The sequence below is a fragment of the Quercus lobata genome, chromosome 11 (genome assembly GCF_001633185.2).
Source record: "Quercus lobata isolate SW786 chromosome 11, ValleyOak3.0 Primary Assembly, whole genome shotgun sequence".
NCBI lineage: Eukaryota > Viridiplantae > Streptophyta > Magnoliopsida > Fagales > Fagaceae > Quercus > Quercus lobata.
Genome location: NC_044914.1, coordinates 38,415,173 through 38,428,038, shown reverse-complemented (window position 1 = coordinate 38,428,038; position 12,866 = coordinate 38,415,173). Strand labels below are relative to the sequence as shown.

Sequence of the window (12,866 nt, the reverse complement as noted above, 5' to 3'; positions counted from 1 at the left end):
TTCGAGGGTATTTTGGTCTTTTTAGAGATTTTTGGAGGTATATGGTTATTTTAGTCATTTTAGGGATATTTTGGTCATTTTCAAAATTTCAGGACTATTTTGGTCATTTTTTAGATTTCATGTGCTTTTTTTTTTTCTTTTTTTACATTTTAGGGGTAATTTGGTCATTTTAGGTCTTCCAAGGGTATTTTTTTGGTTCAAGGGTAATTTTGGTATTTTTTTTGGTGTTGAGGCTATTTTCAATAATTTGATGATAAAGAACTATCATTAGGAGAAAACGCCATAAGTTGAAATTATCTCCAAAAAAAAAATTATATGAATGTTACATTCTTGGATTATGATTGAAATGTAATTTAATGAACCAAATACCTTAATGTCACACTTCTTTTTAATGCAATTACATGAATCTAAGATACAATAATGTAACATTAGACCTTGATGTAACATCAAGAGAACCAAAGGTCCCCTTACTGTAATGAACTTTATCTCTGTTTCTATGTTCTTCTATAATATGAGTGTGACTGATATTTTTTTGAAATAAGTAGAATGGTCTACGATGGAAGTTAAGGACAAAGTTTAGGGTGTGATGATGTGTTGAAATCGTCAGTGAGTTGTAAGCTCCAAATCACTTCAATGGATACTTGTGGAGTAAGAACAAATGGACTAAACAGAAGGCACTAGTGTGGTACCAACCAAGAACCCTCCGAATGTCAAGTTAGCAAATAAGAAATTTCTAAGAACTCTATAGTGAGAGAGCTAGGGATTTTCTATGTACCTGAGAAAAGTGGGGGTCTGGTGCTTATATAGTAGTGAGTGGTGAATCAAAATCCCTTCAAAGTAGGGATCTTTCCTTGCTGGGAAGGTTTGGTACTTAGGGTTTTCAAGATTTTAGGGTACATTTCCATATGAAAGCGATATGGGTGAGTAATGGGCTTTATCTTACGTGTCACGCAAGATGTTTCCATGTATAGGTATTTGTGGGGATCAAGCCAAGCCACGCTAGACCGATTAACCTCTCTACCTCGTCAGCCTCTTCACCTCGTCCAAGGGTCCCTCGTCAGTTTACAAAAGCGCCCGTCAGGTTGTCATTGCGAGGTCATCGTTTATGTTGCCGTCACCCTGGGTCTTCCATTTGTTTCAATGGAGCTGACAGACCTGTGGGTGCTGTTAGCTTCCTTGCGTGACGTGTCCAGGGGAATTAAATCTCTTTCTAAAATACCCCTATTAGGGTGAGTCTTGGCCTTTACCATGACGTTCATTTCCTTGATATTTTTGGGGGGGGGGGGGGGGGGAGCACTATGGTTTTTGATAATCGGTAATCACTACGGTTAAACTTGATCTTTGAGTCAATTTTTTCACCTTGCCTCCTATGATGAATATGGTTTATCGATTCCCATTTATTTATTATTTATTTTTAATGTTATAGTTAATTTTTGTTTGTTTGACTTCACTTACAAAATAAATTCGAGATCTCAATTTTTTTTTTTTTTATGAGAATTCTAAGTATTTTAAAACACACACACAAGGGGAGAGGGGAGAAAGTTTTAAGATAACATCATATTGCCCAATTTGATGTTTATATTGACAGTACTAATTCATAGTTTATACATAATAATGCCATCTAATGAGCTTTTTTAAACATAAATATATTAAAATTTTTACAAAGAATAAAAAAAATTTGAAATAGAGTATTTACTCTCTCCTCTCTCTCTTTCTGAAATAAAATAAAATAAAATACAATAAAAATTTCCCCTCTCTCTCATGAATTGGTGTATATTGATATGTTGCTTTCTTAGGAGTGGTACACACTGACATACACATTCAACTTGGAAAGTGGCAAAGCATAAAAATACAAATTCAAGGTACATCACTTGAAAAGGTCATACACAACAGAAACAAAAGGAATAGTTTCAAATTGACATTTACAAATTTCAAACCAAAGAATCCTCCATTGCAAAGAAAGTGTAAAAGTTTTTTCTCCATTCTTCCACACCCCAAAAAGCATAACCAAGGAGAATATTAACTCCATTAAAGGTCTGTTTAATTGGAGAGAGAGAAAAGTAGAAAGATAGAAAATGAGAAAATGATAGAAAAGTAGGATGATATAAAAGATTTTATTTTCTCTCATATGTGTTTGGTTAGGAAGATGTAAAATTGAAGAGATGGAAAATAATAGAAAATGTGGATTGTATAAATTTACTCTCATGTTCCTAATAAATAATTTAAATATATATATATATATATATATATATATATATATATCTTATTAGAATAAGAAAAAAACCAAACATGTAAGTTAAAATGGAAAAAGAAAAAGAAAATCAAAGTTATATTGTCAGACATAATTCCCTTAGCTTTGTGAAATAGGTTTGGTAATAGCTTAGAAGTTTTTTTTTTTTTTTGTTGAGGGGGGGAGGGAGGGGGGATCAATATAGCTTAGAAAATTGAGTCACTTGAATTGTCAAAGAGTTACCACCAAGAGAGGTGGCCTAATGGTCAAGGTGTGTGATTGCTGTCTTGAGGTCCCACATTCGAACCCTAGTGGGGAGTGGGATTGCCTCTTGCAGTTAGCCCCTGATTTACTAACTCTCTCATGGGGTTAGGGTGAGGTCTGTGGACACTAATTAGTTTTTTGTATAGGTGAGATTTGAATCATAAATCTCTTGTTTAAAGAGTTTACCAGTTGAGCCAACTGGAATTAAAATTTTTTTTAAAAAAAAAAAAAAAAAAGAGTCTTAGTTATAGTTACTTAAGGGTTGTACCTTAGGTTCAATTAAATCTAATTATATATGGTTGTATTGACTAATAAATCATATGGTTGAGTTTAATTTAAAAAAAAAAAAAAGATAATGCGATTTTTACCACATTGAATGATAGAAGAAAGACGATAATGTGGCTGATTTCAATTGGTGACTCTTTTTTTTTTGGTGAACTTAAAATATAGCACTTACTATACCCAAGTTTTTGCAATTAAATCTATAAAAATAATGTATATAAAACCAAAATAGTTTGATTTTTGGTTGACCTCTTAGTATTTTGTCATATAAGTTTTGAATGCCTCACAATTTAATAGGTCATTATTTTAATATATTTAAAAAAAATTATATTTTAAAGTCATTTTCTATATTAATTTAATCTTGTCATATCATATATATATATATATATATTTAATTGTAGAATAGATAATTCCATACTTCCATATACAAATAAAATCAATGAATGTCCAATTAATAATTACCATAATTATTAAATATTAAATTTAGACAAAAAAAAATAAAATAGAGAAAAAAATCATATTTTTTTAAACTATTCTGTACACTGTACAAGTTACTAACTAATCTATATATATATATATATAAAACCGAAGCTTTTCAAGCTCCCACATTTTTCCACATCAGCATTATTTAAAAAAAAAATTATTAAAAAAAAAACTCCCACATTTTTCCACATCAACATTATTTAAAAAAAAATTATTAAAAAAAAAAAAAAATTCTAAACACCGTAACTATTTATCCCCAAAACAAACCCGGTAAAATTTACTCAGTTCAACCCCTAAACAAAACCCAATACAAAAATGCAAACTCAACAGAGTAAACTCAATACGAAACCTATTTCAACCCCTAAACAAATCTCTATCTCCTTCAAACGCTGTCTCCATCTCTCTGTCTCTGTCTCTCCTTCAAATGCAAATTCAACCCCTAAACAAATCTCTATCTCCTTTAAACGCTGTCTCTGTCTCTCTTCCCCTGCGACGGTAAACGAATTCAACTAAGCTACAAACGCTTTGCCTCACAACCAACGGCTACAGGTATAATCTTTTATATTAATTTTGGGTGTTTAATAGGATTTAGGTTCAGCTATTTTGTTTGGTTTTGATTTACGAAATTGGTTCAGATTTTGTTTTGATTTAGAATTGGTTTTTATCAATTCTCGAAACCCTAATATGGGTTCTCCCTCAATTTTGGTTCCTTTCAATATATCAAATTTTAGCAAGAGCAAGAGCAAGCCGAGGGAGAGGACTTGTGATTTCTATGATTCTAGGTTCATGATTTGAGATTTAAGTAGAGATTTTTGGATGACAATCTGTGTATGGGCAAAGTTCATTCTTCGCTTGATTCAGTTATAGTCTAATCCAGTCATGGGTAATTTGACATAATTACAACAATTTTTTATTTGTTTTCTATTATCTAGAACAAAATTGAGCAATTTAGGCTGAGGAAGTTTAATTTCTGTTTGTTACGGTTACTACGCTGCTTCATGCTAATGCCATCAGCAGGATTTTGCTAGAAAACCCTTTAGAGTCATTCATTATGTGTTGATTTATGCAAAAGAGCTATGCTTCAGGTCCCCATTTGCCCAGTCTTTGGACCACATTCCCAAGAAGTTCAGGGAAGAAAATCTTAAAGATGGATGTGAGTTTCTTTCTCTCTCTTTTTCAATCTTCAAACACACCCACCCTTCTTATCTATACTATTTTGCCACTGTTCATTTCAATTTACATTTTTTTTTTTGGTTTTGGGATTGATTAAGGGTCATTTTAATGGAAGATTAGTGGGCTTTTTTGTTTTGGGTTTGGGAGAGAAAAGCTGTGGAAGGAAATGAGAATCTTAGACTCTTGATTGATTGCTTGAGATGTGAAACTACAAAATGGGTTTTGTAATTCATTTTATTTGGCTTTATTTCTTAGAAACATAGATGTGAAAAAGCTTTCCTCAGTAACCAATAGAGGGGTTAGTTTTCTTGCTGATTGTTTCTGTTATAACTAACAAAATATGCATATGTACTGTCATATTTAGATAGCGTTAGGATAATTGAATAGCCTAACAACTTCAGGTTTTGTTTTAAGTTAAAAGAGATAAATTGGAGTGCTTATAATTAGAATGAAAGGTTTCATAAAATAGTATGAAATAATTGGACTTACAATTATGTTTTAGTTACCCAGCTGTTCGATTGGAGGAAATGTTAACAGCCTAGATGTATGTATGTTTCATGCGTTTATTAGAAACTTTTGGTGGCTTTATGAGTGGCACTTACATCATTTCCACAGGTGATTTGGAGAGGGGAGGGAATGATGGATCTTAAGGGAGTTTATTTAATGTGTCGCTGTAGAGTGAAAGTTTTATTCTTTGTATTAAGACCCCCACGATAATTGGACAGGGTACATGACCCTTTGACATTTTTTATATGCAACAAGAAAGTAAGCCACATATGACAGCTCTCTGAAGAGTGCCTTAAATTTTGGGGATTCATTCAACAGCTTGGAATCAAAAGCATTAGGAAAATGCATAGCGATTTGTCTGTTTATATTAAAATAGGACTCCATATTTGAGACACGGAATGGTGATACTAAACGCATGCTTAGTGTTCACGAGAGTAAAATACTTGGTTATATTGGTATAATTGTATTTTCATTTCTTGCTGGTGTGTTCATCTGTATCATGTCAAATCTATGTTAATGCAAACTTTATATTGCTTGACATTACACAGAGTTGTCATGCATTGCAATTTGTATCTCATACACATGTGATACTTGGCTTGATTATACCCTGTTTGAGTGTTTATCCTTGGTTATAAATTGTGGATATTCTGCCTCCTTTCACCACGGTTTGGACTATTGTAATCAAAAGCAAAAGGTGACCTTAAGTCGCCAATGCCTAATTTCAAAGCCTTATATCAACATCCTAACCACCATTGTATCAATTGAAAACAGGGCAGCCAAGTAGGCGAATTTACAGGACAAGTCTGGAACTTTGGTAGAAGAAAGGGTGGTGAAAATGGACAAATATAGCCAAGGCTTTGTGGTTGAGTTTCTATTTCCTTTGATAATTTTGAGAAGCTGCCAAGGCTTTGTGAGTATTTGTTATCTATGTAATTGACTTTTAGAAAAGTTTGTTTAATGATTTATATATGCTTCATAATTGTTCATAAGGAACTGTTAAGAAAATTTTAGCTTCACTACTATGACATTGATTTAAGGGCATCTTTGTAAGTATGTGTTTCCATGTTCTTACCATGACATACTTTACATGGTTTTTCATTTCACCACAACAAGCAATGGGGGATCGCATTCTAGATGTGTGAGGTGAATTAGGACTGACCATTTTTTTTAATATTTTTTTTTTTAAATTCAGTGGTGTGGGCATGGGAGGAAACCTTGCCGCTTTTACTTCAAAGTAGTTGTTTTCATGGTAAATTTTAATCAATCTCATACTCAGGTACATGGATAGGAGAATCGTCTAATACAGGTTTCTTTTAAATGTGCTAATAGTAGGAGCTTCTTTACTATTCTATTTTCTGTAGGTTATTTATAGCTCCTGACAGCGATTATATCTCCACAGCTATACAGTTCATCAATAAGGCAAGGCCATGGATTACATTGATGGTCATTGGCTGGGAATATGGTGCAAACATGTTGACGAAGTACTTGGCAGAAGCTGGAGAGAATACATCGCTTACAGCTACCATGTGCATAGACAATCCATTTGACTTAGAGGAGGCTACAAGGTCCTTTCCTTATCACATGGCCATTGGTCAAAAGTTCACTGTTGGACTGATAGATATTCTAAGATCTAATAAGGTTGGTGATTGCTTTCAATCTTCTATCTATTTTGGTTCAAATGCTTTATGCCCCTCCATTCTAGCATTGTTTTAATGTTGAACAAACATAATCATTGATGTGGTATGCTTTGAATTGTGTTGGCCACCATTTAAGTGTAATAACTTATGCTTAATTTTTTAATTGGGAATAACTTATGTTTAATGTCTACTTAACTTCTAAGAACTATTTCAAGGCAAAGCAAAAGGGTTTAACTTGGAGATGGTTTTATTGGCAAAGTCTGTTCATAATTTTGAAAAAGCAATATCTATGGTATCTTAGCAAAAGAGACGTGGTTGGGAATGTGAAGATTCCTGTTCTCTTTATATAGGTCAAACTTATCTAACTTTAATACCATCATGCTTTAATTTTTGTTCAGGATTAGATTAGTCATGTCCTACATTTGTTTACTATTTATAAATCTTCCTGTAAATACTCTGTTTATTTCAATCATTCTTGGCCTTTTTTGGTTTAAAAAAAAAAAATCAGTTAAAAGAGATGGTTTATTAAAACTTATTTTGGAGCCGTGCTAAAATTTCCCATGATAACAATAATATGCAGGAAACCCCCAAATCAAAAACCATAGCCCCTTCCTATCAAAAAAGAAAAAAAGAAGAAGAAGAAGGAAAACAATAGCTTCTCATCCATTTCTCTCTCCAATCTCTATGCTTCGCCTTTAGTGCACCTTCTCCTTTGTCTCTGCTCCTAATGATGGTAAGCGATTAAAAATAAATGAAGAGATTTGTTTTCTCTTTGTTTCACCTTCAGTTCAATTGACAACCGATTTCCTATTGGTTTTTTGTGAGCTTTGCAGAATTGGGATTGAAGGGAGCAAAATCAAGATGCTGTGGACGTCCTCTTTTGATTCAAATTCATAAAAGCTTCCTTACTCTCTTTCTCTCTCCATGTGGCGTGAGGTCAAATATTTGCTTTCTCTGTTCTAAATAACAATTTATAGAACTCAATGTTTTATGTTAAATAAATATATGATGTACTCTTCTATATAATGCAGATTTGTTGTATTATATTCTTTCTCTACTCTTTTTGAGTCATAGCAAAAGAATTTGACATTAGTAACTATATTCTATTTATTTATTATGAAAATAAGATTGTGATCATTATTGCAATTTTTTTATTTGTTTATTCATAGAATATATGTAACTATGAAAATATCTTCATTGCCAATGGATCTATGGTAGTGGTATTAATCTTTTCGGCATGTATGTATTTTTATGGAGCTAATATACAGGATTTCTTTTATTGGGCACAAGCATATTGTGTACTAGGTTTGACAATGTTTAATATTTGAATTATTGAAGATTTTATGTTATGCTTGGCTCTTTGCCATTTAGTTGTATTATTTGATTAGTGAGTCTTAAGACATTCTGATTTAGTCCAGCAAATGATAATTGCAATATTGTTTTTTTCTTTTTAAACAATCCCGTGCATCGCACGGGTTAGCGACTAGTTTTATATAAGTAGGAGATATAACAATATTTTTGAAAACCCTCTAATACGTTCTTATCTATATATATATATATATATATATAAAACCGAAGATTTTGAAGCTCCCACAAATCTCCACGTCAGCATAATATTTAAAATAAATAAATAAACACAAAAAGAAAAACTTTTCTGAAACCCAAAAAAAAAAAAAAAACTTTTCCAAAACCAGATAAATGTGAAAAAAAAAAAAAAAAAAACCATAAACGCACAAAAAATCTTTTCCAAAACCCGATAAATGCAACCAGCCTTCTTCTTCCTCCAAAACGCAGACCCATGCTCTGCAGTTCCTCTTTCTTCTCTATTTCTCTACCCTCTCCTTCCCCAAAACCCAACACTGAAAATAAATCTCACCCAGAAGCCATACCCACACTGTCAGGTCCGAAATTGAAAGAAGGCATCACCGATCTTTCCATGGTGCTACTCACAAGGACCGATCTCCACCTTTGAGTGCTGACGACAGCCATCAAAATTGGCCCCTTATACTCCAGCTTATTCATCCCATTGTATATTTCAATTATGTCAGTCAGCAAAGGTAACCAAAATTGATTAGGAATTCATAACCCTATATCATATTTTGATTAGGAATCCATAACCCTAACCAAATTTGATTAGGAATCCATAACCCTATATTATATTATAAAGAATATTTTTTTTGGGATTATTTGTTACAATGCAACTCACGGCTGAAAATTTGTATTTTTCATTCTCTCTTCTGAAATTTTTTTTTCTATTTAGTTTTTTTGAATTTAATTTTGTGAATTTTTATCTGGGTTCATGCGGCTATTGCTTAAAAACTTGATTTTAGTGTATAGTTTGTGGATTTAAATTCAAAATTCATAAGGAATTTTAAATTCTAATTCTTTGAGATTGTGTATTTGAAATTTTTTTATGATTCGACATTTAAATGGAGTAAAATATTCAGGAACCTTTTTTTTTCCTTCACGGGAACTCCAATAAGCTTGGTTCCCAACTAAATAAATTTGACACGAAACAAATGTATTGTAAAGAAAAACTTATTTCGTGTTTTCCTTTCTTAATTATATATATGAAATGAGGTTCTTAGTGATCTGGGCAATTGTAGTGTTAGGCTAAGCTATTTCATTTGAGCTGAGCACTAGACAGTGCAGAATAAATTCATATTTCTCATGCCTGTTTCAATTCTTATGGTCCATGAATGCAATAATTTTTATGGAATACCAATAACAGTATACCATTATGTTGGGGCCTCTTATGTGTGCAATGAAAGTAACACTATCAAGGAAAAGGCCTTTCCAGTACTCACACCCTGAGATGAATAGTCTCCCATGGAAAACAATGCTCTGGTAGAACTTGGAAGTCTTCTTGAAGACAAAACTGCAATTCATATCACCAAAAATTTATGATTCATATGTTAGATATTGGGATTGGTATTGATGGTGAGATAGGTTTATATAGTAGAAAACAACATTTAGATAGTTTTGGTAATAGTTGATATTATTGTACAAATGTTTTTTTTTTTTGGCTGCATTATTGTAACAATGATTTACCATATTGATTATTAGTCTCTGGACTGGTGTCACTTTGGAGCTTTAGGGGCCTCTGTTGCTATTGCTGTGGACTAGAAGCGTAGTAGAGAAATTTGATGGGACTGTGGGAAATTATTTAGTTTATGTAAGTTTAGATCAATACAAGTCGGTGTTTCAAGTAGTGCCTATGGTCCCAATTCTGAGCATGACAGATATGTGGGTTTGGTGGAGTCTTGGAAGAGATTTTGATATGATTCCATTTGAGAAGTAGATTTGATTTTTTTAATGATTTATTTCATGGTGTGTTTGTGCATTAAGATTAGAGTTTTTTACCCTTAATAACTTCAAAGGAATCAAAGCTTTTAGAAAGTTTTATTATTTTACTTAAAAAGATGATTCCCTCTTAAATTTGATGGAAGCCATGAGATCAAGTTCATAAAACTCTCTTAATTTTGATCAAGTGTGTATGTCAATTGTTTATGAAGTGAAACAACTACTATTGATAATGGTTTCAACAGATTAATATATTTTCCATAGTTTGTCAACAGATTAATATTCATAGATTTTATATTATGGAGATCTGCTAGCAAAATCACATGGTAACATACTTACATAAAAATTAAATGAATAAAAAAGTCAATATGTAAATCTTCTGCAAAACAATTGAAGATTTCTTAAATGAACATGTATAATTATGTGTGAAAATGCTCCACATGCGAGGCTGTACTATCACTAGCATATATATAGTTTGAATGGGGCTCTCTTGACTTTCCTTATCTTATTGAGGTAATTGAAATATTTAACTTTCTCATCATCAATGCAGAATTTCATAGTAAATTTCTTCTCTTTGGTTATATTAGTCCTACCTTTGTATTGCTTTGTTCTGTTTATTTTTTTATTATTTTTTAAAATCATTTATTTGTTTCTTTTGTTACAATTTATATTGTGTTGAGGTTAAGGTGTATGTGACCATATCTGCATTACAACTAATTTCACATCATGTTTTCCTGGCTTGCAGAGGGCTGAGACCTTGAAAATTGCTAAATTCCCAATACTAAGCTGCATCAGGAATAGCAAAGTTGGGGTCAAAGATACAACCTTTTCATCAAGGTAAACATATTACACATGTTTATTATTATTATTATGAACAAAAAAAATTAAGAACTTATTATTGTCACTATCCAGAATAATTTGTGCATCATGTATCTTAAAGAGCTTAATTGTGATCATAAATAAAGCTATCTTTTTAATATATATTGGAAGACTCTTGGGTATCATGGTCATAATTTCAAACCCATTGCTAAGGACAGCTTAGTGGTTCAACAGCGCCCAGTGGTTTGTCAGCTAATTGATGCAATGAGTTTCATAAAAATCTGCACTACACTACACTGTTTCAAACTTTCTATAGTGCACTATTTCTCTTTTATTAATGTTTCTTGAATGTTAGCTAAAAATCAAATTCTTATTGTTTTGTTAGTAGGGATCTGGCATTTTGTTATTTAGGTTATTTGGTAATACAACTACAAGACAAGGACAATCAAGTATTTACCAGTCTCTCCTTTATTCTGTACTGTTTCTTTCATATTTATTGGTAATATGTTTCTAGAAATAATTTGAAATTGGAATGTGATTGCATATTTAAGTTTCTTGGTTATCTCAAACTTGGTTTTATGTTTGGTTTTATTGTTTCATTTCAAGATTGCCATTGTTTTTACTACCTCTATGTACAATTTGTGTTCTATCAAAGAATCAGGTTTTTTTAATTTCTATATTGCATATTTTTATTCTGAAGTTAGTATGTGGATGCTATATCGTGTATTTGCCAAAACCTTTTTTTAGTCATGGGCATTTTGATAAAACAACAAAAGTACGTGTTCTTTAATATAGCGAAATTACAAATTTGATTTTTAACTTCTATATATTGTAATACATTTCTCCACCTGTTCTATTGCTAGACTTATATTGGTGATACTTCAAATGAATATAACAGCAACTTATCAAGTGAACAAGATGATGATTCTACAAAGTTTCAAAAAGTTGATGTTCAAAGCGATGAGCAACTCACACCAACTTATCCCAAAAGGACATATTCAGTGACTACTACGAAGTAACAAAGGAAGAAGATACAAAAAAACACATTAAAATTGTCTTTCAATTTATTTGAAATATTGATTAAGTAGTTCTTTAAATTTGGGTTTCATTCATTTAATGGATAATTGAAGATGCAAAGGATTTGATTTTTCATTTTAATTTAAACTTAAGTTTGATTTCTATTTTTCATTACGTTATTTATTGTTTCATATCAAGGATAGAAAACTATGAAATTGGAATCCTAATGTACAATAAATGAGGAAGAGAAAAAGAATAGTTTACATCTTTGTACACAATAGTTTTTCCGTGCATCGCACGGGTTAGCGACTAGTTGTTTTTATATAGATAAATCCTTTTTTAAAAAAGCATTTGGTCAAAAAAGGGAAAAAAGTTTTATACAAGAGGATCATTCATTGGGCACTTGCGTGAGGTGCCTAGATTCATCATGTCTCTTAACAAAACGATAATACACACACACACACACAAAGAGAGATATTTGTCACATTCTATTAGAGCATCCATACTAGATATGGTAAATGTGTCAAATGCCAAATATTTCGCACATTTGGCACATCAAACACCAAAAAACCCCATTTATCAGATATTCAAAATCTCATAAATTATGTAACATGCCACAGTATCTCACAAATTTGCCACGGTATGGACAGGTGTGGCATATGCTTTTATTATTTTTTTATTCCTCTTTCTCTCTCATCTCTTCGTCAGTCTCACCCTCAAACCCCAATCCTCTCTCTCTCTCTCTCACCCCAATCCTCTCCTCTCAAACCCTAACCCTCACTGCTCTTCCACGTCAACGCCGACAATCGAGTCTAGGATCGAACTTGACAACGAGTTGGATGCTAAAGACACGTTCTTCAGTGGGTATCTTTCCTTTGAGCTTATTAGTTGGGTTCGGTTCCGAGGAAGGTGGGTGGGTTCGGATGGGCTAGGCTATGGGTTCCAATGGATGGGTCGACGGTGGGTGGGTATGGGTCTGTTGTGTTGGTCATTGAAGCTTTTGTGGGTTGTGGGTCAAGGTTTTGGGTCAGCGGCATTGTGGGTTTTGGTTGGTTGCGGCAGCGTTGTGGGTTTTGGTCTGGTGGTTACTTGAGTTTGTTTGTTGATGGGTTGGTTGGGTTGGGGTTTTAGGTCAGTGATTGGTTAAGGCA

General features: G+C 32.6%; 1 long non-coding RNA gene across 6 annotated transcripts; it reads left to right on the top strand.

Moving 5' to 3' along the window:
* The first annotated feature begins 3,523 nt into the window (after nucleotides 1–3,523).
* LOC115967563 lies at nucleotides 3,524–7,875 on the top strand. 6 transcript variants are annotated; one of them, XR_004086485.1, is made up of 7 exons: nucleotides 3,524–3,808; nucleotides 4,345–4,412; nucleotides 5,711–5,849; nucleotides 6,216–6,245; nucleotides 6,339–6,577; nucleotides 7,157–7,309; nucleotides 7,410–7,875. It is a non-coding gene; the product is annotated as an uncharacterized LOC115967563 (long non-coding RNA). The 6 variants fall into 6 exon arrangements; XR_004086483.1 differs by having other exon boundaries at nucleotides 6,132–6,245; XR_004086482.1 differs by lacking the exon at nucleotides 6,216–6,245.
* Nucleotides 7,876–12,866: the final 4,991 nt, after the last annotated feature.